The sequence below is a fragment of the Adiantum capillus-veneris genome, chromosome 12 (genome assembly GCF_014529385.1).
Source record: "Adiantum capillus-veneris isolate H3 chromosome 12, ASM1452938v2, whole genome shotgun sequence".
Taxonomy (NCBI): domain Eukaryota; kingdom Viridiplantae; phylum Streptophyta; class Polypodiopsida; order Polypodiales; family Pteridaceae; genus Adiantum; species Adiantum capillus-veneris.
This window is the reverse complement of record NC_140942.1, coordinates 6692831-6718274: the sequence shown is the minus strand read 5'-3', so window position 1 is coordinate 6718274 and position 25444 is coordinate 6692831. Positions and strand designations below refer to the sequence as shown.

The 25444-nt window shown below is 42.8% G+C and overlaps 1 protein-coding gene across 5 annotated transcripts in view; it reads right to left on the bottom strand.

Annotated features, from left to right (window-relative positions):
- LOC147445267 (uncharacterized) overlaps window positions 1-24830 on the bottom strand; it is a 30715-nt gene extending 5885 nt beyond the window's left edge. The window contains exons 1-3 of one of the 5 annotated variants that reach the window (XM_086524823.1): window positions 24407-24830; window positions 24246-24321; window positions 23650-23928 (exon numbers count right to left, since the gene is read on the bottom strand). The gene's annotated coding sequence lies outside the window, so the exon portion shown is untranslated. Of the gene's footprint in view, window positions 1-11056; window positions 11112-23649; window positions 23929-24245; window positions 24322-24406 lie in introns of all 5 variants that reach the window. The other 4 variants (XM_086524824.1, XM_086524825.1, XM_086524826.1 and 1 more) reach the window with 4 other exon arrangements.
- Window positions 24831-25444: the final 614 nt, after the last annotated feature.

Genomic DNA, 25444 nt, shown 5'->3' with positions numbered 1-25444 from the left:
ATAGGTACAGAATTGGCTCTAGAAGTCGATGAAGCATGTCCATGTGGCACACAAACCATGTGGCACACAAAGCCATGTGCACATGACATCCCCTCCTGTTTAAGGTGAGATGCGGGTACCTATTGGGATAGGTATGTCCTTCTGTAACCATGGGAAACACCTCTACACTTGTATAGTATACTATATGGCATCTAGCCTATGTGTTGTAAGGTTTTCTAGTATGGCTATGTGTAAGCCAAAAAGATGAGGAGCTCCAGTCGGATATCTATTTCAAGCTTATAAATAAAGCCTTCTGTACATATTTTATGCTATGGTGTGTAGTTTAATATAATACCTTTTGAGTCAAAATCACGAGTATACTCTCTCTCTCTCTCTCTCTCTCTCTCTCTCTCTCTCTCTCTCTCTCTCTCTCTCTCTGTGTGTGTGTAAGCTATGTCTGCACACACACACAAACCTCCTTGAGCATGCACATACACACACACACACCAACCATCCCCAACAACTGGTATCAAAGCTAATTGGCACCACCATGAGCTTAGCAATCTTAGTACAATTACAGAGAACTCCAATCTTTTGATCTCTTATGTAATTAATCACTGATTAGAAGGCGATAAAGAAGCCTAAATCAGCCCCTTAATCGACGAGAATCGAGAGCATAGCTTCAAATTGCTTCAATCCGAGCTCACGGATGCTCTTCCCTCACTAGGGTGCTCTCTCCTACAACCTTCGATCGTGCAAAGCTGAGATTTTCACTCTATTGCCTTCAATCAACGGCTCCGGCTCCCCGCCTTTGGAATTTTGCCAATCGGCTCTTGAGGATGCAGTCACAACAATGCAGCTGCACACTTTAGCTCAGCAAGCCAACGGACGACTATTGCTCCTCTACAAGTTTCGCTGTAATGGAATTGGCCTATTTAACTTGAGAGTAGCGGAAATTAATGAGAGAACTTTTGAGAAATAACTTTGTGAGCATAACGGGTGAACATAATTGAAGATAGCAACATAATCATAGCAATTAGTTAACTTGGCATGAACAATACTTTTGCAAGAGAGAGAATTTAGAGAACATGACAACAGTTGAGGACCAGATTTATGTGGAGCCGGTCCCCCCTCCAATAGGGATTATTATTATGATTTCTCCCATTAAGAGAGACTTGTTACAATACAGTCTTTATGTTCCTTGTGACCTAGGTGATGCAATGAAGATGGAAAGCTTCATGCATCACAAACATAACATAAACTTGAAGAAAGCTTTAGCTATCCCAAGCCTCAGTCCCAAGACCTCAAACACCTTCGAAGGTGGAGAGCAGTGTTGCCAAGAAACGCGTTTCTTCACTCATGAAACGTACGAAACGTTTCTGTATGAGTTTGGACGTTTCAAAGGTAAAGTTAAGGCTCATGTTACATGTAAACCTTGAAGCCTCTTGTTCTTTGTTTCGGTCATGAAATCCTCAATGTCATGAATGTAGCTTCTGTCTTGCTTCTAATGATGAAAGTTAGTCCTATTCTCCCTCTTTTTCATGTCTAATTGTAAGGTCATACATGACGTACATTTCTTTAGTTTGCACGAAACTTCTGTTTTGGCGTTTCTTTCTCAGACGAAACCGTTTCGAAACTTCTGAAACTCGTTTCAAAAGAAACGTTTCGAAACTCTGTGGCAACTATGGTGGAGAGAGCTAGCAGGGAATGAGGGTAAGGAAGAGGAAGAAGAAACATTTCGTAGGAGAAAGAATTAGTTCCTCACTTATCATAACTCTTGTTGCTAGCATACATAATAGCATAGTAATGAAGAAGAAGGAGATGGCAAGCTTAAGCATTGAAGCATGGCTATTGGTTGGATTTGCACTCCATAGCCAAGAGTGTTGCTGTAGGCTCTCAACCTCTACTTGCTTGGAGAGGGAGCTCTTGCACTTTGCATAGCACACAATGAGAGTGTTTGTGAGTGTGTGTGGGTGAGTATACCCCCTAAGCAACCCCCTAGCTTGCTTGGGTCGACCCCCCCTTGTAGCTCATGCTTGAAGCTCATTGGACCCCTCCAGGCCTAGCCAATCATAAGCAAGAGGCATTACAAGCAGTAGGGGTAGCCTTGAGACAAGTGTCCCCCTTTCCCCTTTGAGAGAGAGGGCTAGATAAATGCTAAATCGATTAATTAAATCTCCTAAATTACTATTGGACCCCTTGGGTGGCCAACCAATAGGCTTCAGGCATCTCATGAAGGTAACATAGTTAGGGGCCTGACATGTGTCCCTGCTGCCTCTTCAAGCTTGGCCTTCCTTGTGTGTGTGAGTGTGTGTTCTCTCTCTATCCCCTAGGAAAAGGGCTCGCCCCCCCTCTTGTAGGGATACTTTTGACTTTTGGTGTTCAAGCACCTTAGTCATCAAGCATGACAATGCACTTGAACTAGGGGTGTTCCCACATGCATCTCAGGCAAGCATGTCAAAGCACCTGGAGCACCTTAATCAAGTAGCAAGTCAAGCACCTCAAGCATGTAGCAGGTCAAGCACCTCAAGCACCTTAATCAAGCACCTCAAGCATGACAAGCACGACAAGCACCTCAAGCACGACAAGCACCTCGAGCTTGGGCCGGGTTCCCGCCTCAAGCTCAGCCCTAGCTTACCTAAGGTCAAAGGACTTTTACACACATTATTGGAGGTCTTCAATGAAGCTAACCCTAAGGTCTTATGCTCCATTGGTTAGCCTTGCTCTTTGATAGACCATCTCTCATTTGGGCCCCTTTACCATTGGCCCCGTGTTGAGATAGATCTATAAGCACATATCTATATCTTAACACTTGTTCCCGTTTATTCTCCCACATTAAGTGATCAATTTAATATGAGAAAATCATTTGGGTTGATTAGATATTAGATTTTATGACATTACCTTTCTCTTGAAATCATAGTCGTCCTCGACTATGAGGTAGAAGAGATAAAGCCTTAGTCATTAGTCAATCTTACTTAGCGGGTAGAGGATCCCTTTTTACCCTACGACATCTTTCCAAGATGGATGACTAATCCATTTGGTGCTTGGGAGACATAGCTGCCGCAAGCATGTCTGCTCTTTAGGCCATTTCATTCTCCCTAAGTAGAGTGACAAATTCTACTTGGTGTTTGAGAGACGTCGTCATCACAAACATGATTCTAAGTATGCATACTAGTTAAATTTGTGCACAATTAAAAAGAGGACTAGTCTTATAAGACAAAAACATAAGTCATTTAAAAGAAATTTGTACATTTTCTTACTCTAATGTAGCATTGTAAGCATTGACAAGGTTCATACTGTCCTTAAGCTGTACTCCTTGCATCCATCTAGCATCTTCAAAAGGATAATTTTTGAAGATTAATAAGATACCGTCAGATAATCTTACCATGTCGTACTACCTTGTCTTCATGCCGAAGGACAGCTTCGGGTTGTAGCACCTCTTCTTGGTCTTCAACTTCGGGAGGGTCTTCAATGATTGGTTCAGTTGGTGGCTCTCCTTTGTAGGGCTTAAGTAGGCTTACATGAAAGGCATTGTGTATGAGCCAATGGTTGGGCAACTTGAGTTGATAAGACGTCTCATTGATGGGCTTCAAGATTTGGAAAGGACCATAGTATCTTTTTGCTAGTTTAGCTTAATACTTTTGATGGCCCGTCGGATTTTTGTCCGTCATTTGCCTTAATCGAGCCTTAGGAAACTTGAGTAAGACCCAATCATTTTCTTTGAACATTAAGGCTCTTTTGTGCTTATCAGCAGCAGCTTTTTGCCTTTGTTGAGAGATGCATATAGCCTCCCTAATCTTTTGAAAAGATTCTTGTAAGTCACGGCTATACTCATCGGCGGCGAAGATCTTCCCATGTACTTTGAGTAGCAAGGGACTTTTAGGTCTTCCCTCAATGATCTCAAAAGGTGCTTTTCCCGTTGAAGTATGTACAGTATTATTGTAGACATACTTTACAAGAGGTAAGTACTTTTCTCATTGTGAGCGTTGATCTACTTCGGTAACATAAGTCTTGAGTAGATCAAGTATCGTAAAATTGGCTATCTCACTTTGGCCATGTACTTTGAGCAGCAAGGGACTTTTAGGTCTTCCCTCAATGATCTCAAAAGGTGCTTTTCCCGTTGAAGTATGTACAGTATTATTGTAGACATACTTTACAAGAGGTAAGTACTTTTCTCATTGTGAGCGTTGATCTACTTCGGTAACATAAGTCTTGAGTAGATCAAGTATCGTAAGATTGGCTATCTCACTTTGGCCATCCGTTTGTGGGTGGTGGGCCGAAGAGAAATTCAATCTTGTTCCTAAATTTTCAAAGAGACCTTTCGAGAAATTACTGGTCATTCTAGGATCTCTATCTGACACGATGGATGTGGGTAATCCATGGAGCTTGAAAATCTGAGATATGAAGAGAGTTGCCATTTGATGTGCCTTAATAGTCTTTTTGACAGGAATAAAATGTGCTTGCTTGCTAAACCTGTCGACTATTGTCCATATTCCTGTATTCCCATGGATAGACTTGGGTAATCCAAAGATGAAATCCATGGATATACTCTTCCATGGTGAATTTGGAATAGGCAATGGCTGGAGTAATCCAAGTGGCTTCCCTCTATCATACTTGGTCTTTTGGCATACTACACATTTTAATACATACTCTTGTATGTCCACTTTCATGGTAGGCCAATAGAAGTACGTCTCTACTCCTCGGAGAGTAGGTTGAATACCTCTATGTCCCGCATATGGAGAAGCATGGGATTCATACATAACTTTCTCACGAAGGGAATGGGTAACACATAGCCTATTGCCATGGAGAAGATAACCATCCTGCAAGGTGAATGGTTCCTCTTTCTTCCCCAAAGCAAGGGCTGACATTATGTCTCTAAAGTCAGGGTCAGTAGCATACTCATCTATCATAGAGGATAGATCATTGTGAGTAGCTATAGACACCGCATTAACTTTTGGTCGTCGTGAAAGTGCATCGGCAACTTGATTGTGCTTACCAGCTATGTGAGCAATATGGAAATTAAATTGCGAAAGAAAATTTGCCCACCTCATTTGTTTGTCGGAAAGCTTGGTTTGCGTCATGAAATACTTGAGACTTTGGTGGTCGGTTCGTAGGATAAATGGAGTCCCCAATAGGTAGTGCTTCCATGTGTCTAGGGCATGTAGAACAGCTAAAAGCTCTTTCTCATAAATGCCCAAGACTCGTTCATCAACATTGAACCTTCGGCTCTCATATGCTATGGCATGTCCTTCTTGAAGCAAAATTGCTCCAAGGCAATCACCACAAGCATCACATTGGACCTTAAATGGCTTTGAGAGATCCGGAAGCACGAGGACTGGTTGGGAAGTAAGTTTCTCTTTTAGATTTTCAAAAGCATTTTGCTCCTTAGCAGTCCGTACAAACTTAACGTTCTTCTTAGTTAAGTCGTGTAGTGGTCCTGCTACTTGAGAGAATTTTGCTTGAAGCGTCTATAGTATGCGCACATACCAACAAAGCTTCTTAGCTCATGTAGATTTCTTGGGTTAGGCCATGCTTTTATTACCTCTAACTTTGATGGATCCATTTGGATACCATCTTTAGAGATAATATGACCTAGGTATTGAATCTCTTGAAGAAATTCGCTTTTCTTTTGGTCGAGATAAAGCTTGTTCTTCCTCAATGCTTGAAAAATCACTTGGAGATGTTGCTTATGTTCCTCCAAAGACTTGGAGTAGATGATGATATCATCAAAGAACACTCCGGTGAATTTACGATATGGTCTAAAAATTTTCTCCATCAAACGATTGAACGTAGCCGGTGCATTAATCAAGCCAAAAGGCATGACTAGATATTCATAAAGACCAAACGTTGTGCGAAACGCGGTCTTTAAGATATCTTCATCCACTATCCTTATTTGATGATAGCCACTCTTAAGGTCAATCCTACTAAAGTAGGTAGAGCCTTGTAGCTTATCAAACAGATCTTCTACCCGAGGTACGGGAAATCTGTTTTTGATAGTGATATGGTTTAGTGCTCGATAGTCAACACACATACGATATGTACCATCTTTCTTTTGCACTAAAAGGACTAGAGAACAAAAGGGAGAGGAACTAGGCCTCACCATCCCTTTGTCTACCAGTTCTTGTACTTGCCTCATGATCTCCTCTTGTTGAGCTTGTGAGACTCGATAAGGAGGCTTGTTAGGTGGTGAGCTTCCAGGAAGTAGCTCAATGCGATGGTCATCATCCCCTCGTTTTGGAGGTAAGTCCATAGGGATATCATCGATAAACACATCTTGGAATCCTTTTAGAAAATTAGACAAGTCTAACTCTTCTTGATTCCCATTATTTACATTTGATGAAACATTAGTATCTTTTAGAGACTCTTTGACAAAAATCATGTACGCAGAAACTGAGCTCTTCATTGACTTATCAAAAGCAAGAGGATTTACAAGTGAAATAGTGCGACCACGCTCACTAGCATCTATATACATGTTCTTTTCCTTGTAGGTGAAGTAGATTTTCCTTTCAGGGAACTTCATGTTGGCAGCCATGCGATCAAACCATGGTGCCCCTAGGATAACATCCTCATGTTGGAGAGGAGAGATGAAGAAGTCTTCTTTGTCGACATAGCTTTGGACATGAAGCCTCAACTTCCCAATCAAGGGAGTAACGGAGGCTTGTTGTCCCTTGAAAGCTGCATCAGCCACTACTATATCTCCCATCTCAAATGCTTGAATGCCCAACTTGGTGGCCAACTCTATTGATATGAAGTTGAGAGTAGAGCCAGGATCAAACAAGATAAAGGCATCATGCTCTCTTACCTTTCCCCAAGCATAGGAAAGTGATGATCCTTTGCAATGAGCATCCCCTTTTGGAGCTTCGATGGTAGAAGCCCTAGGAGCCTCATTGCGAGCATTCTTCTTGGGGCAAGAACGATAGCCATGTCCTTGCTCCCCACACTTAAAACACTTATGGTCCTTGCGAAAAGCTTCAAGCTCTTCAGGAGAGTTTGTTTTTACCTTTATAAACTCCCTTCTCCTTGGACCGATTGTTATTGTTGTTGGAATTGGCTTGGGAAGTATTTTGAACATTGGTTTTTCCCTTTGCATCATTTTTATCTTTATTTTCCATGGGCTTGACATTACGTCTAGCCCCTTGATGGAAATTGATGCGTGAAGCAACCATGGTGTGATGGATTACTTCGCTAATAGTACCAGGCCGTTGAGAGTTGATGTATTCGGCCATCTCTTCAGATAATCCCGCACAGAATTGCTGCCTTTGCTCGGCAAAGTCTATCTTTTGAAAGACGGTAGCCTTGAGATGTAAATCCCAAAACTTGTCTACATATTTGTGGATAGACTCATGGGAGAGGAGCTTCAAGCTACGCCATTCGGTAAGCACTTTGTCCTTTGCATCGCTTACAAGGAATTGCTTCATGATGGAAACTCGTAGAGTTTTCCATGTCTTTGGGGCTTCACCATTTCCACGAAGGCGACTGACGAGCTGATTTTTGGAAGTGCATAGCTACATGGCGTAGCTTGGAGGACGCCGCATCAAATTGCTGGATGAAGGCTAACACTTTATCGGTAGCACCGAACGTGCCACCCTCTTTCCTCCCTCCTTGAACTTCTTTAGCTTTTGTGACCTTCGCCATGCAGGAAATGATTTGCGATGTCCTCCTCTCTTGTATTCTCTAGGAGAATAGCCATAACTTTCATCGGAAGAGGAGGAAGGTGAAGAAGAAGGAGAAGAGGGTGACCTCTTCCTAACCCTTTTCTTCCTTTGTTTCCTCTCTTGCCTTTCAGAGTGATGAGGAGAAGGACTATGTGTTGATCTTTTCCTCTTGGGAGGAGTAGGCGATCGTCTAGACCGCCGTCTTCGTGGAGCCACATCTTCAGAGGAACTTAAACTTTCCTTGCTTTCTTGCTCTTTGGATTCCTCCTCTCGGATGGGAGAGAGTCTTCTTTTGGGGGTCTCTTCAAGAGGCCTCCTAAGCTCTCTCTCCTCTTGGAGAGGAAGGGAAATTCCATAAGCACGAAGTTGTTCAGTAACTTCGGCTTGCAAAGCAGGGTTGCCCATAGCTTGCTGCAACCTAGTGACGAGATAATTCACAAACATGGGAGCATCATCATTAGCACCTTCATGTGCAAAATCAAAGCTATCAATGTTCATTCTACTCTCTTGATTATTGTCAGCCATGTTAACAAAATTTATGTATGTACTTAGTATATGCTTTGGCAATTCAAAACCTTAGTTGCCACTCCTCTTAGCCTTTGAAAATCGGCTCTTAAGTATCTACACCCACGGCTCGAAGTGGTTAATTATAGAGAGTAGAGGAGTAGGTCTAACATAGCAGAGTTGCCAAGGGCTAGCTCCTTTCGGACTTCTTATGGCTCAATAATGGTAAAGCCGTAGGCAAGTCTAAAAAGACTCCATTATTAAGTCCAAAGCTCCCGAGGTGTGCACCATCCCCCACATAGTAGGCTCAACAAAACCGATAATAGATCCGAGTTCCACTTACCCTATTATAATTAACAACATCAACCATTTATAGCCTACTTAAGGACCTCTCTTCTTAAGCAAGAAAAGAGAAACCAAATGCTCTGATACCAATGTCATGGAATTGGCCTATTTAACTTGAGAGTAGCGGAAATTAATGAGAGTACTTTTGAGAAATAACTTTGTGAGCATAACGGGTGAACATAATTGAAGATAGCAACATAATCATACCAATTAGTTAACTTGGCATGAACAATACTTTTGCAAGAGAGAGAATTTAGAGAACATGACAAGAGTTGAGGACCGGATTTATGTGGAGCCGGTCCCCCCTCCAATAGGCATTTGTATTATGATTTCTCCCATTAAGAGAGACTTGTAACAATACAGTATTTATGTTCCTTGTGACCTAGGTGATGCAATGAAGATGGAAAGCTTCATGCATCACAAACATAACATAAACTTAAAAAAGCTTTAGCTATCCCAAGCCTCAGTCCCAAGACCTCAAACACCTTCGAAGGTGGAGAGAGCTAGCAGGGAATGAGGGTAAGGAAGAGGAAGAAGAAACATTTCGTAGGAGAAAGAATTAGTTCCTCACTTATCATAACTCTTGTTGCTAGCATACATAATAGCATAGTAATGAAGAAGAAGGAGATGGAAAGCTTAAGCATTGAAGCATGGCTCTTGGTTGGATTTGCACTCCATAGCCAAGAGTGTTGGTGTAAGATCTCAACCTCTACTTGCTTGGAGAGGAACCTCTTGCACTTTGCATAGCACACAATGAAAGTGTTTGTGAGTGTGTGTGGGTGAGTATACCCCCTAAGCAACCCCCTAGGCTTGCTTGGGTCGACCCCCCCTTGTAGCTCATGCTTGAAGCTCATTGGACCCCTCCAGGCCTAGCCAATCATAAGCAGGAGGCATTACAAGCAGTAGGGGTAGCCTTGAGACAAGTGTCCCCCTTTCCCCTTTGAGAGAGGGCTAGATAAATGCTAAATCGATTAATTAAATCTCCTAAATTACTATTGGACCCCTTGGGTGGCCAACCAATAGGCTTCAGGCATCTCATGAAGGTAACATAGTTAGGGGCCTGACATGTGTCCCTGCTGCCTCTTCAAGCTTGGGCCTTCCTTGTGTGTGTGAGTGTGTGTTCTCTCTCTATCCCCTAGGAAAAGGGCTCGCCCCCCCTCTTGTAGGGATACTTTTGACTTTTGGTGTTCAAGCACCTTAGTCATCAAGCATGACAATGCACTTGAACTAGGGGTGTTCCCACATGCATCTCAGGCAAGCATGTCAAAGCACCTCGAGCACCTTAATCAAGTAGCAAGTCAAGCACCTCAAGCATGTAGCAGGTCAAGCACCTCAAGCACCTTAATCAAGCACCTCAAGCATGACAAGCACGACAAGCACCTCAAGCACGACAAGCACCTCGAGCTTGGGCCGGGTTCCCGCCTCAAGCTCAGCCCTAGCTTACCTAAGGTCAAAGGACTTTTACACACATTATTGGAGGTCTTCAATGAAGCTAACCCTAAGGTCTTATGCTCCATTGGTTAGCCTTGCTCTTTGATAGACCATCTCTCATTTGGGCCCCTTTACCATTGGCCCCGTGTTGAGATAGATCTATAAGCACATATCTATATCTTAACACTTGTTCTCGTTTATTCTCCCACATTAAGTGATCAATTTAATATGAGAAAATCATTTGGGTTGGTTAGATATTAGATTTTCTGACATTCGCCATCTCTCAGCTTGGCTCGTTTTTTTGTTCTTCGTTTTCACTCACCTTTTGAGCTCACAAGGTGGCCATTCACACAAGTGAAGACGGCCTCATTATCAAAGTGAGAGAATTCAAATTCAATCCCTTCAAGGCTCACAGGGCACCCGTCCACACCAAGCAAACCGGCCCTTCAAAATTTTACACACACGGTAGCTCTTCATGCGAAGCAAGACGGAGCAAATCAAATCTACACACGAAGGCGAAGAAATTCGAATCTTCACACGAAGCAATGCAAAGCAACCGTAGTTTTTTTTTTTATTCTCTCAAGGTAGAATAATTATCAAAATTCTGTGAAGAGTGACTTCATGATCAGGGCATTGTTTTAATTTTGCACTCACGCCATCTATTGTAAAGAGGCATACACTGACCTTGACAAAGCGTCAAGCGTTAAGACCCCTCTATTGGCACTATGGGAGAAAAGGGAATTGAGAAATTTAATGGCGAAGGCTTCCACACCTGGCAAACCAAGCTGCAAGGATACCTTATGAAAAAACAACTATGGTCTGTTGTAAAACCGAGAGTAAGCGAACCATCCACTTCTGTTGAAGGCACTCTCACTAGGGCCCAAATCCCACAAGCACAAGCTAAAGATGAACAAGCTCTTAGCATAATTATCACATCACTCCACGATAATTATGTGCACTTTACAGATAGCTACACCACTGTAATCCACGCATGGGATATTCTGGAACATAATTTTGGTGCTAAACAAAAGTAAAGTAAGATTAGCTTAAAGAAAAAACTTTACAAACTTACTATGCTTCAAGGGGAGGATGTTTTAAGCCTCGTTAACAGACTAATGAGCATAATCACGTAGCTCACTTACATTTAGTGCTAAGTCCCAAAAGAAGATCAAGTCGCTGTGCTCCTAAGTGCTCTACCTGAAAGTTTTGACAACATAGTCACAGTCTTAGAGCAAAAGGAACCCATACCTTCTCTACAATATGTCACAGGGGCAATCAATGAAGAAGAAAAGAAAAATAAGAAGAAATCTGACAAATTTGAATCAGTGGGAGGAGCTTATGTTGCATCATCATCACTGTCATCTAGGGCATCATCATCATCACCTAGATTAAATAACAAGAAGTGTTATGAGTGGCAAGCCTGGACACTTCTCCAAGGAACTGCTACAAGAACAAGTATTGTAGCAACTGTGGCATCAAAGGTCATCCACCATCAAAATGCCAAGGAAGCAACAACAAAGACAAAGCTACAGTCAATCTTGCAGAGGAAGAGGATGAAGATTCAACTCAAGAATTGTCTCCATGTGTGTATCGCCCCCAACTACTTTTACGAGTATACTGATGTACTGTAGATATGGATGGTCTTCCACCTTCTTTGTTTAAGGGGAGGATTCTTTAGTCTGTGTGACACCATATGACGAGACCACTCAGTCTGCGTGACTACCTTGGTCTGTGTGACTATTAGCCTGTGTGGCTTTAGGTCTCGATCCAGCTTGATTCAGTATAGTCCATGCCTAAGGGGAGGATTGTTGGGATAGGCATGTCCTTCTGTAACCATGTGAAACACCTCTACACTTGTATAGCTTACTATATGGCATCTGACCTATGTGTTGTAAGGTTCTCTAGTATGGCTATGTGTAAGCCAAAAAGATGAGGAGCTCCAGCCGGATATCTACTCTATGCTTATAAATAAAGCCCTCTATGTACATATTTTATGTTATGGTGTGTACTTTAACATAATACCTTTTGAGTCAAAATCACGAGTACTCTCTCTCTCTCTCTCTCTCTCTCTCTCTCTCTCTCTCTCTCTCTCTCTCTCTCTCTCTAATTGTGTAAGCTATGTCTCCACACACACACAAACATCCTTGAGCACACATACACACGCACACACACCAACCATCCCAAACACTACCTAACTCCATGCAGGCCATAAGATGATCTCGAATGAATAGCCTTCTAGATGATGTCCTCCACGACTACTTTTGAGAGAGAGGCTTCCCCGGGTGATGTGGAAATGTCCCAAAGACAGGGATGGTGATGATACATTTACTGGCAAACATTGAACTACCTCCTTGATCAAGATTCCCTTGTTGGTTACCGGCCAACCTTTGCTGTCCCAACCCGGATGGTGTCAACCAAAATGCAAATCGGACGGATGCCCGTAGAGCAAATGGCTGAATATGCAAACATTGATGTCCACGAAGGTTACCGGCCAGCCTATGCTACGCCTTCGTGGGAAGATTGGCAAGAGCAACCCCGAATGGAAGATGAAGATCGATATGTCTTTTGGAATGCCCAAGAACCATGGCAAGTCCTCTGTATGATGTCCCATGAAAGCACCAAACAACTCCTCAAACATAGAGGCTCTTGTTGGGGCTTCGACTAGATTGCTGCACGATGAAAGCTCTAAATGAATCCTCATCTTTGCAACAGATGTGGCTACGAATGTAGGCTCACGAGGCCTATGAACTCTGCAGTGGTTGCCTCATATTGGAACCTTTTGGCTCCGGATTGATGGGCTACCGATTGCTTAGAAGATGCAGATGGTGTGACCTGATGTGCTGCCAAAGATGTGTACAAGTCGATGACGATGCAATGCCTCTCTTGGAATGATGGAATTCTCCAAGCACATGGGAGAGATAGTTGTGCAAACAATGCCAAGACTACAAAGCTAATAGGCTGATTTGGATGGCGCCTTCCTTTGTCATCATAGGCCGCTAACAAATTTTGATACTCGCAATCAACATCTTCATGTTTCCAATGCATGTCTTCAATGGTGTGATATGTCATGTAAAAGAATTTATGACTACAAATATCCATGATAGGATTTCTTTAAGTTGAGGTGGTCGAGCGCGCATACCAAGTCCACTACCCTCTCGCAGGTGCACCACAATTGTTACCTGTAACCCCCAAAATACAATGTTTGCATTTTCTACACTCAAAAGTCAAGGTGCACAATCCTACGTGCAATGGTAGATCGTGTAGTTCCCTGAACGAGAGAAGGGCACAACACTACAACACACACTTAAACACTAGAGAGAAAAGAATAGCGGATTAGTGCAAAATCACAAAGCTTTGATACCAATGTCAAGTGCAGCGGAATTGAAATGGTGAAGATCTAAACTTTACACTTCCACAAATCTTTACTTCTTTCCTTGTTGAATGTGTGAAAGATTCTCTAGAGGAATCTAGAGTATACACTTACCCATCTTATCATCGAGGTAGAAGCCAAGTACAAATACAAGGCTTTTGGGGCTAATAGGGTCCAGGCAGAGACCATGTAGCTTCTTTTGGACACTTTAGTTGCTATGTTGCTTGTTTTTGCTTATGGTATCAACTACTATGGGGCAATGACGATAGCAACGATTTGAAGAGTTCTTAAAATCCAAATTCATTTGTACCACCATTGATGTATCACTTTAATAAATTAGACTTTGTTTTGTACTGAAAAAGTAGACTGTCCAGTAGTGCAAACTCTAACCATAGCTTGCCAAACTGGCTTACAATCAAAGGCACATACCATATGAACCATAAAAATTGAACATAAGGGCACGCATGTACAGAGTTTGTTTTGTCTTGGTTGTGTTCCCTTTACCTTGTAACAACAATCGACAATTGTGAAGCTGAAAAATCGAGAATACGCAAGTGTCCCAAGGTCTATACTACCACAAATGCTTGGACTTCAGCTCAAAAAACATCAATAAACTATCTAAAAACTCAATTCTGAGCAAAACTTTACAATAGAAAATTGAGTATTCCATAAAATATGGACAACTTCACATCCATTGAGACAACAAATTTTTCCCGAGTGCATTCATCTCATGTGATTTAACCTCATGCCAACCTCAAAGACCTAAACTGAAAATTGCCAGATTTTGGGGGTACACAAAAAAGACGGTGCTAAATAACAACTTTGACTTATAAAATACATTAAGTATTGAGCACGATTAATATTTATCATGTATGTGTGTATCTTTGTGTAACAAACTGCTGACATGTCAAAGCCCTGGAAAATGGAGCCAACTTGCAGATGTTAGCCGAGGGGCCTAAACCCTAAGAAGAACAAGTAACAGAAGAAGAAGTCCAACCAACTTATGGGGACCCCGTCCGATGGAGCCCCAAGTGACATAAAGGATTAAAATAAAGCAAGACCCACACACACAAGAAAAGCTGGCAAATTTTCGAAAATTACGCATGTTGATGACGTGGCAACTGTACGGATTTCCGCGTTTTGCGCTGGTTGATGACATGGCAAGCTGTACGGATTTCTGTGATTTACGCTGGCACCTTTTGGCATTGCTTCTGGGACCTGAAGCTTTTGAGTTTTGAAGGCTTTTCACTGTAACTGCTTTTCAAGCCAAGGGCCTTTAAATATGAGGCTAGGGCTCATTCTCTGGCATGCTCCCTGGAGAAGATGCAGGTCTGGAGTACCGGCTTGTACTGTGTTGATACAATATAAAGAAATACCAAAAGGGACGCCAAGGTTTGGGGCCAATACTCTCCGGGATGAAATTCCGCCACTCCGCGTCGTGTCGTCTCTCTCTCTCTCTCAGTTTAGTTGCTATTGGAGTGCTAAAAGTCTATTCAATCGGTTGTTTTCTATTGGCACGTGGTGTCCGTCTTGTGACAATGGTATCAGAGCATCAAGCGTGTGCTTTTCTGAAAGCATACCGGTCCTACCAAAGAGCAGACAGAGCAAGATCGCACTGTTCATTGGAAATTTTGGCCACTCCCACCCTTACCACATCGCGCATCGGGCATGCTCCCGTCTTCACCGCTTATGTCTTACAGGGCATAAGCCATTAAGATCACTTGCAAGAGAAGGATCCAAGATTTGTTTCAAGTCACTATTTTTCTCAAAAGCAGTGTCATGCAGATGTTGATGTCTACAGCTACCAAGCAGCACACTCCAAGGACTTGGCAAGCTTTCAAGAAAAATTTTGCCCGAAGTTATATGGTTTCTGGCATCTTCCTTCGGAGTGCAACTTCTGGCAGAGTGGGGTATCCTGAAATGCTTGCCATGGAAACCCTAGCAGATTATAACTTGAAATTTCTCGACATCTCTCAGTAGATGTCTCTTCACGAGCAGATGACCTTGGAGGTCCAGTGCGATTGCTATCTTGGGACTACCATCGCCGCCAAAGAAACGCCGTCTGTCCAAGAGCTGATGGACCATGCTGTCGTCGGCTATGACCGTATGGAAGGAACCTAACCGCAATTTTTTTGGTGCAAGTTTCAAGATGGAAAGTCAATCGACTTTTCGCGCTCGGCTGATGTCGAGATTGCTTTGTAAGTTTTTCTGTTTGAGAACTTGTTTGGTGATCCTGTTTGGAATTTGTTTGAAATAGATGGTATCTGTTTTGAACCTGTCTTGGTGCCGACTTGAATTGTTTGACTCTGGTTTGATACTAGTTTCAATCATTGGTGATTTTACTCCCGGGTGGAGAAGTGAGAAATACGGTTTTGGTATTGTTTGAACCTCGGAACGACGCAGGCCGTTGCCTGGGGAGCGTTTCGTTCTATGTTTGAAAACCTCCGAACGATGCAGGCCGATGCCTGGGGAGCGTTTGGTTGTGTGCTTGTAAAATAGTTGTTGTTGTGACTCCCGGCCCGGACTTGGATGGTTATGCGGGAAAAATATTAAGAAGTCTGAGCAGTGGTTACTCTCAGCACCTCCAAACGACGCAGGCTGCGGTCTAATAGGCCTCTATATCTCCCGGCCCGGACCTTTTTAGGTTATGCGGGAGGAGTGATGAGGGAGTTGTTGAATATCTCCCGGCGCGGACCTTGTTAGGTTATGCGGGAGGAGTGTTCATCGACGGCTTTATGTTTCTATGTCTTGTAACATGCATATGTAAGCATTTGTGTTGCATTGTGATGTGCCAATTACTGAATATTCCTAATTGGATGAGATTGCGTGGGTATGTAATTTTAGTGCATCAAGACACCCGTGGAAGATCAGTACGGTCTAGGTGTGATGGCTAATTTTACTACGCTAGATATCAAGAGTTCCGATCTGGACGAAAGGAGAAGCTAACTCCTTGATCAAAAGAGCCGAAAGGAGAAGCTAACTCCTTAACAAAAAGAGCAAATTGATTGTCCCTCAGATTGACCCTCGGAAATTTTTGAACTAACTTGAGTTGTTTTGCAGATATGCTGTAATCCCGGGCAATTACTCTCTTTCAAGAAGGGGAGATGTAACAAACTGCTAACATGTCAAAGCCCTAAAAGAATGGAGCCAACTTGCAGATGTCGGCCGAGGGGCCTAAACCCTAAGAAGAACAAGTAACAGAAGAAGAAGTCCTACCAACTTATGGGGACCCTGTCCGATGGGGCCCCAAGTGACATAAAGGATTAAAATAAAGCAGGACCCACACACATAGGAAAGCTGGCAGATTTCCGAAAATTACATTGGCTGATGACGTGGCAGGCTGTACGGATTTCCGCGTTTTGCGTTGGTTGATGGCGTGGCAGGCTGTACCGATTTCCGTGATTTACGTTGGCAACTTTTGGCATTAGAAGCTTTTGAGTTTTGAAGGCTTTTCATTGTAACTGCTTTTTAGGCCAAGGACTCTTAAAATGTGAGGCTAGGGCTCATTCTCTGGCATGCTTCCTGGAGAAGGTGCAAAGTCTGGAGTACCGGCTTGTACTGTGTTGATGCAATATAAAGAAATACCGAAAGGGACGCCAAGGTTTGGGGCCAATACTCTCTGGGGTGGAATTCCGCCACTCCGCGTCGCGTGTCGTCTCTCACTCTCTCTCTCAGTTCAGTTGTTATTGAAGTGCTAAAAGTCTGTTCAGTCTATTCTTTTCTATTGGCACGTGGTGCCCATCTTGTGACACTTTGTGACTTTGTATGTGTGTGTAATGCACGTTTGCTAATCATAAATTCTTATAAACATAATACAATTGTCACACTTTTACAACAGACAAACTTTAAATTTAAAAGTCACAATTTTCTTGCAACATTTAGACGCCAAGCTGCAAGCAATTGAAGTAAAGACAACAAGCACATTAGTATTGGATGACCAATGAGATACAAATCGAATTTAACGTCTTGATCGATAAATTCACAGAATTTATGCAACCTTGACTATGTAAATTGACAAGTCACTTGATTTGGGGTTTTACGATAGAAACAATTTGCAGAGACCCATCCCAAGAGCTTAATAAAGGTAGGGACAACCTATTGGTGAGAGAAATTATGCCACTATGAAGCACCCCAAAAATTGTGATTCTTAGGCTACTCCATAGTGATGTGTTTTAGTTGTGCAACTTGAAAACCTTGAAACGATGCTTTTTGTATACTTGGTAAGATAAGATACTCACAAGAGAAATAGCTATTGAGTTGATAAAGTCTCAAAAGACGCAAAGGTCCAAAACACATATGTAAAATGGCTGATAGCTCATTGGATGTATCATTTCAAGGCTCCATGGTATAGAAAAAGTCAAAAAGTATACCCACGGCTAGAGGCTTGTGGAATCAAAGGACAATGGTACGTAGCACCCCAGAAATCGCAATTTGGGATCCCTCTTAGCATATAATTGTAATTTGTGAATACCCACAGAGCTAGCCCTAGATAAAATAAAGAGAGTGTATATAATTGATAGACCAAAATAGTAAATGGAATTGAGAGAAAACCTAAGTTTGTGCATAAACCATTTTCGATGCCTATTTGATTGGAAAACTATAGTAGCGATTAGACACTTGTCAAAGCTTAGTGAGCAAAAGATTAAGTGATCCTCTTCTAAGTAACACTCTTAAGAGAGCGAAGACTGCTTAAGTTGACCTTTCGAAAGTGTTGAGAGATAGAATTGAAAAGGCAAACAAGAAGTTTGGATCCTACCAAGATAAAAGATTTGAGTTTTAGTGCTTTTTCAATTGTTAATGTGTGTTGCAAACCCGGCCATAGCAGCATACATATCAAATCCCAATACTACAAAAAAGAACTTACGAGACCAAAAGAGCTCTAATCTGATCACGAATGTAAGACCTTCATCGAGGTGCTACAGAAATACATAGTTCTCCACTCCAATGCATTGAACCAACTGCATGCTCCCAACAAGTGAACGATGCACCTAGAAGGATCTTCTCACACCAACTACTATGGGCCATGCAAAGTTTGTGCTCCTACACCAATAGAACATTCACATTCGCCCACTACATGGTTGCGCTAATCAAAAGCTTCTTGGGCGAGCATCTGGTCTCCAAGCCTAATCAAATCTAGCCCACTACTTAGTTGGGTCTAGCAGAATCGTTTCCTGTAGGCACTCGGCTAATGTTGCACCTACTACCACGTGCCTTGCTGTGAGGACAAAGGTCCTATGGGATAGCCCTCGGTCAGGACTTACGAGGCAAAGCCAAACCTAAAACAAGGTCGGCTTGGAAAGGGGTCCTAAAGAGAGTGGCCAAGGGCTCTCCTATTATAAGAGGAGTGGTTGGGTGGAAATTCAATCGGCCATTGCTCTGCTAGGTCCTCGTCATTAAAGAGAGAGACGTGTCAATCATGTCCTACGAGCTTCTACTTCACAAGACAGTCAGTCAGCCTTGAGGTGGTTATGCATCATGCATGGAGTGGTCAACGCGTTCAATCTACTATAGAGGGTGATGCTCTTCGATAGCACTAGGTGCTAATTTATGGCATCGTCATATGTCCGAGAAGCCATCCTTGTAAGGGTAGCAGGACGACTTCAATCAGCACCAAACAAAGCAGGGATGGATCATAAACAAATCGCCCAAGGGAGCTGAACAAAATTCATTTCTACGGACTGGCACAAAAAGGCCCCTACCAACCACAGCGATCTCGCATTGTCTGTGGCAAACCATCATCGCGAAGTTTGTATTTTTCATAGTTTTAGAGGGCTTTTAAATTTGAAAACCCCTACCCCCACCCCAGCCCCCCCCCCGGGGCAAAAAAAAAAGAAAAAAGAGGGCTTTCTCATGGCCAAATTTTCTTTTTGAATGTTTCTTTTAGTGATTTTTTGAGCTACTCATGTCCTTTAAGAAGGGTACTCAACTTTTTGCACAACAGACAAGAGATTGGTAGTTTGTAAGTTTGCCTGAAGTGAGTTTCAAACCATCAAAGTTGACGATGCGGAAGCGTAGAGACCAAGGGCAAAAAGCACGAGAGAGAGAGAGAGAGAGAGAGAGAGAGAGAGAGAGAGAGAGAGAGATGAAATGAAATAAAATGTAATATTAACGTCTTCAAAAGGCCAAAATGACCTATGAGACCAAAAGGTTACATGTGGTGAATCTAATACCAGGTCTGGGTACAAAAAGTACAAAGAGACTGAAAAGAGAATAGTGGGTAGGGGTGGGGTGAAAGCTGATACAAGGGGAATACAAAGGGTGAGCTGATACAATGGAGCTCTCTGACAGTCGAGGCATGATATACACATATACATCAGTATTCAAAAGGCTATATAGATTCAATGTCCTCCAAGGTAGGCACTCTGTCAGGACGACTCCTATGTCGTGCCAATTTGGTATCGATCCTCTGTCGCAGTCTACGTCAATGTCGAGAGGGCCCGCTCATCCGTGAGCGATGGGATCGCCCCAACTCTATCGCCCGATCAAGCAGTATGCCTTTGGTGTTGTTATGTTGTTCGGGTTGCTCGGACTCCTCTGTCTATGGCTGAAAGAAATCTGTAATCTTCCGCTGTTGCTGGATCTCTCTCATTGTGCCCCTCTTCAAGAGGTCCTCTCTGTGTTTGCGAATCTCTAGTAAGAATAATCCCAGGCATGTCTAATCCTGGTATCTCATGACTCTAGAAAGTGGCCCAAAACCCTCTCTGAATAGACAGTGAAAGCGGCCTCGTATCTCATAGTATACTGGGTAGTGACATATGTAATGTAGCTCTGCCTCTGGCTCTATCTGGCACACCTGACAAATCCTGGACTCAACGGGTACTCCTCTAAATCTGTCTGTCTCGATCTCTAGCTAATGTGAGGATGTGCGTATCTGACCAATAGCACATCGTATCCGTTGCGATAGATGAGAGAGAGAGAGAGTCTCTTGAACCAACCAACCTTGGCAATGAATAAACTGATGGGCACTTCACTTGAGATGCCATAAATTTAACACCCTCTTTGCAACTCATAGTGGACATAAACGGTGAGACCAAGTCAATGAAGAAGCTACCACAGACACCCCACCAGAGGATCCTTTCCACTGGATACACCTCGGATTTGCTACCCTTAACTTCATACCTTAAAAGAAATGCCATCATGAGCATCGGTTGCCTGTTAGAAAATTGAATTGTAGAATACACTACCTCCAAGAATCCCTATTCGTGAACTGTGAACACATCACGTCCAAAATACTCCAAGATAATGAACTTTGGAACACATCTTGTCCATAATCCGACCAACAACAATGGATTGGTGCACTCATCTATAGTGTTTTAGATACGTTTGATTGGTTCCCTACCAAATGCATGTGCCTTAAACTCCGACTCACGGGTTCAAACACCGATAACTTGAATTCCAACACAAGGGTCCAAATTAAATATAGGGAGCACTGTTTGCCCCTCTCTGCCACTCACAAGCCTCTCTCTGGCTGAAGCATGACTAGAAATCTGGTGTCGTGGCCACTAGTGTGCCATGCCAATCTCCTTTGTCAAATCTTTATCATCGTTATCTCTGTCAAGCTTGCCTTTGCAAAGTCTCTTTGTGAGTTCTACTTTTGTCTTTGGCTTCAAACTCCTGAGCCAACCAAAGCATCAAGTAACATTTATATTAGCGGTTGTCGAACCTCGTGGATACCGAAGCAGCTAAATGAGTATTGGTATTGTCGTCCTTGTCAAGCATGCCTTTGCCTTTGTCCTCTAGCAAGCTCATAAATTTGCTTCAATCAGCAATTGCTATGTCAAGTTGTGGTCATTACACTTGATAACTTTGGCTGATGTAGATAGCAACAAGCCAAGTCTCCGCAAATGGCTACCCTGACCTAGCAATGCAATTGTCGACAGTTAGATAAAGCAACGAACCAAACCTCTACCAATGGAGAATCATATAGCAAAGCCAAGATTTCAACCACCAAGCATGTAACAAAGTCAAACAGTTCCTCCACAGAATCCTTCCGACCACAAATGGTAGGAGCTCCCCTTACACCACCATTATCTCTAGACCCATCTCCATCGATTCCACTGCCACCTTCATCAATCTCCAAAGAATCAATATTGGTAACTCTCTTGGCATGGATAATATGGAGCTTGTCCATAATATCCATATTTTCCATATCCACCATCACCTCCTCAACCATAGAATTTATACTGAAGAAACTAGAATAACCCGAGAAACTCAATATTTAAAGATAATGCTATGCAATTTAAGAGTGCTTTATCAACAAATATAAAACCTAGGATAAGCTCAGATTCACCTCTACAATAAACTGCAAGGTGTAGAATCAAGGTAATCACCCAAAAGATGAACCATCAACTCTATCATGCATAGAAACAATCAATAAAGCCTTGGCTTCAAAGACTTGGAAAAATTTAAAACACTCTATGCTTGCTAATATCTTACTCCGACCTTTGAAGTGCAACTAATATATTAGAATAGGGTAATTCGAAGATGGTTTCCATTGACAGTAACGGGGGACTATAATCCAAACTTTTGAGGCACTTACCTACATATCTCCTTTCCAAGATTTTTTCCTTGGAAGATCAATGTGAGAGACACACCATTGGGAGCCCATTAGGAGTATTTCCTTTCGACATCAAGTTAATGTGCAGCGGAAGTGATTGATGGATCAATGTGAGAGACACACCATTGGGAGCCCATTAGGAGTATTTCCTTTCTACATCAAGTTAATGTGCAGCGGAAGTGATTGATGGATGGTGAACGCTCAAGATGAGTGCTCAATGCGTACTCAAGGTTCCTTTTACTAAATGAGATAGTTTCTTTTACTTCATGAGAGGTGTGCAAAGAGAAGAGAGAGTGATACTATGAATGAAGGTTTTGTGAGTGATATATATATATATATATATATATATATATATATATATATATATAGAGAGAGAGAGAGAGAGAGAGAGAGAGAACTAACACCAGATGGGGTCCCAAACCCCCCCCCCAAGGGCCCCCCTCTCTATCGCTAGAGAGGTATTCTGCTTTAGATTGCACAAATTTTGAGACAATGGTCCTAGATGTTGAGAGCTGATGGGATCTTGCGGTAGATGCTTGGATCTACAAGGTTAAGGGCTAAAAAAGCAACACGCTAGAAATTCTAGCTAGGATTTGCAACTGCGACGAGGCTATGGGTTGATCTCCTATTGCCGATTGTCGGCGATGGGCTGAATTCTGAAAATGCTAGCTGATCTAATGCGAAAATCTGAAAGCGCTGGCTGATCTGGTACAATGGGCTGAATTCTGAAAACGCTTGCCGGTTTGGTGCAAAAACGCCAGAGAGATACTGACGTACTGCGAGTTGGTATTGGTACTGAGGGTACTGACTTATGCTTGAGAAGTGACCCTACATAAGAACTTAAAGCTTGGTAGGGCAATGCCAGTTAAAAATCCCACGATTTCTAAACTGATGCAACAATGTCACTTATTAATAAGTTGATGAACTACTAATAAGAGGTGATTCCTCTGCAGATAAATACCTAGGCTGAGTACTAATGCAATTGTATGGAAACACTCCCCAATGCCTACACGTAGCAGACACTGGCTATGCTCATGTGCAATCAAAGGGTATGCAACTGAACTAAAGTGCACAGACATGCATGTCCTGCATACAGGCTCACAAGGGCCTTGAACACTTCCTAGGCTGTCCTAAATCCTAGAGGTAGGAGTTAGCTTGTCCACATGTACATAGGTTAGATGTGCATGTGACAGTAAGTGTCCACTATTAATGAGCTTATGGAACATGCGGCAGCTTGTTATCCACTAATAAAAGGGAGTCTTACCTTTGAGCCAGAAAAAACAAAAGGTTCAAAGAACCAATATACAAGTTCCATGTACCATCATCACTGCATAGCAATCCTCGGATACTCCAAAGGAAATGAAAAACATGAGACAAGGACTCCAAAAGATCCTACATCCATGACATTGTAGACCTTCACATGCAACATACGAAAGGGTGCACTCCTCGAGAGTGCGAAGGGGGGCTCCTTCGCATCCCCCGTCACAAAAAGGAAACTGAGAAAACCAGGCTCCCCAATGAAGAATCGAATTGTTGAGAAAGTGATCACTATGGACTTCAAGTCCAAGCAACCTGACAACCTCCATCATAGTCTGCTGGTAAAGAAAGCAAGAACTAAGTATGCTAATTTTCGAAGTCACTTTATGAGCAGGCAGCACTTCAATTTACACAAAGAATAAATGCAATTGTTACACAAGCGAGCATGCCTTACAGCTAATGAGCAGGTAACAAAGATGTGCATCAAAAGCCAATTGTTTTTCAAACCAGGCATCTAACACGTTGCATGTTCAAGGAAAGCATGTGCATACCTTACCCAATTCCAAGCGCCTCAAGCAAAGAGTATCAGGGCAATACACCAACAATGCTAACTGACATAAGCCACGGTATTGCAAAATAGCTTCCAACTAAGTGCGATGACAATAAATGCCTTCCTTGACAAGTAATAGCTATCGCTCTTCTTAAAAAACTTTAACAATTGGCCCTTCTACTTGTGCTTCCACTTAGAAAACGGGTCAATAAACATATCCTTGATATTGCAAAAATTCTGCAGCTTCCACCATGTTTCCACTCCTGGTGTTAAGAGACTCCTGAGGAATCAGGATGCCAATCTCAAGACTTGTAACTAGATAATCAAAAGTTAATCAAAACAGGCACACTTGCTTGGCTCAACTAATTCTTTTGAATTTTTCAACAAAATAGGCCAAATCAAGAGATAAATCGAGCAGTCTTAACACAAAGTTATGAGGGCTGCTGGGGTGGGTTGGATGCCCGGAAAAACATGGAGTGCGGCAAACAAGGATAGGGGGCGCTCCGTCACCCTTGCAGTTTCCACATTTAAACTAAGCTAATGTCATCAATGTAAGAAAGGTCTGAGGGAAACCCCTTCAAAGATGACAAGTAATACCTTGGTATTCGCTTCAAAACTGCTAGAGGGCACCCGTCAAAAAAGTTCCAGCTTCTTAGCTTCTCACCAGCATTCTCTACAGAAGCAAACAAATAAGCACATACGAGCTTGTGCGTCAAACAGAAGAAGAGTACTTGAGACCATAGAAAGTTGTTACTTACCGAGAAGATGGAGCTTACGCTTCTACTTAGCGGCTGCACGAATCGGATGGGCAATTGTGTGTTCATGGACAGCTTAAAGCTTGAACCGTTTGAGTTCTCAGATAGAGGAGATATGGCAAATTTATACATGCACGACACACAAGCACGCAGGGTAGGAGGGTCCTCTTCGACAATGTATGCTGCTCGTGGAACAAGAGCTGGGCCTACTGCGGTGAATCAAAAGGGATGCAACACTGTAGAGGTATGTAAAGTGATGAAAGCATTGAAAAAGCTCTTGACCTACGTGTGAGACTGTGAGTGGAGAAGTGGAAGGGAGTTGCTTCAACGAGCAGGAAAGAAGTAGGCCTAGAGGGGATGGAGAGAGCTGGAGGGGAATCTATCTCTTCTCTCCTGGTGCGCGCGTGTGTATCTGGAGAGAGAGAGAGAGAGAGAGAGCGAGAGAGAGAGAGAGAGAGTGTGTGTGTGTGTGTTTTTTGCGTGTGTGATGATGAAGTTGAAAGGAAAGCGGCTGGAGAAAGAAGGCGATCCGTTTGGAGTGTGTGAGCAGAAAGACAATGACGGGATTGCCAAATCCAAGAGAAAAGAAATTACCTCTGAAGTCTGAAGGGCTGAGGTCTGACGTGGCAAAATTGCTCCCTAGGCGTGCACGCCACGCTGGCAAGACAACCCAATCATCATCTTACTCTCAAAATGGGGTTCATCATGATCAATTGTGGGCGCCTTTTCTTGCCAGCATGGCATCCCAGCTCAGCTTCCATTCAAGTACGCTTTTAAAAGGCCCACTTTTGCTCATTTTATTTTCGAGCCGTTGTGAACCCTGAGCCCAAAACCACAAAAAATAAAACGGGAAAATTACCAAAATACCCTCTTAATTTGTGGAAATCTATATCTATATCTATACTAAGGATAAAGGGGAAAGGAATTCCGGTTCCCCCTCCCTGCCACCCGTCAGAACCTCCTTCAAGCGGTGGGTGTGGCTTGCAGCTCCAAGAGCACAGTGACGCACAAAGAGAGAGGCGAGCGAAGCCCGCTGCCGGC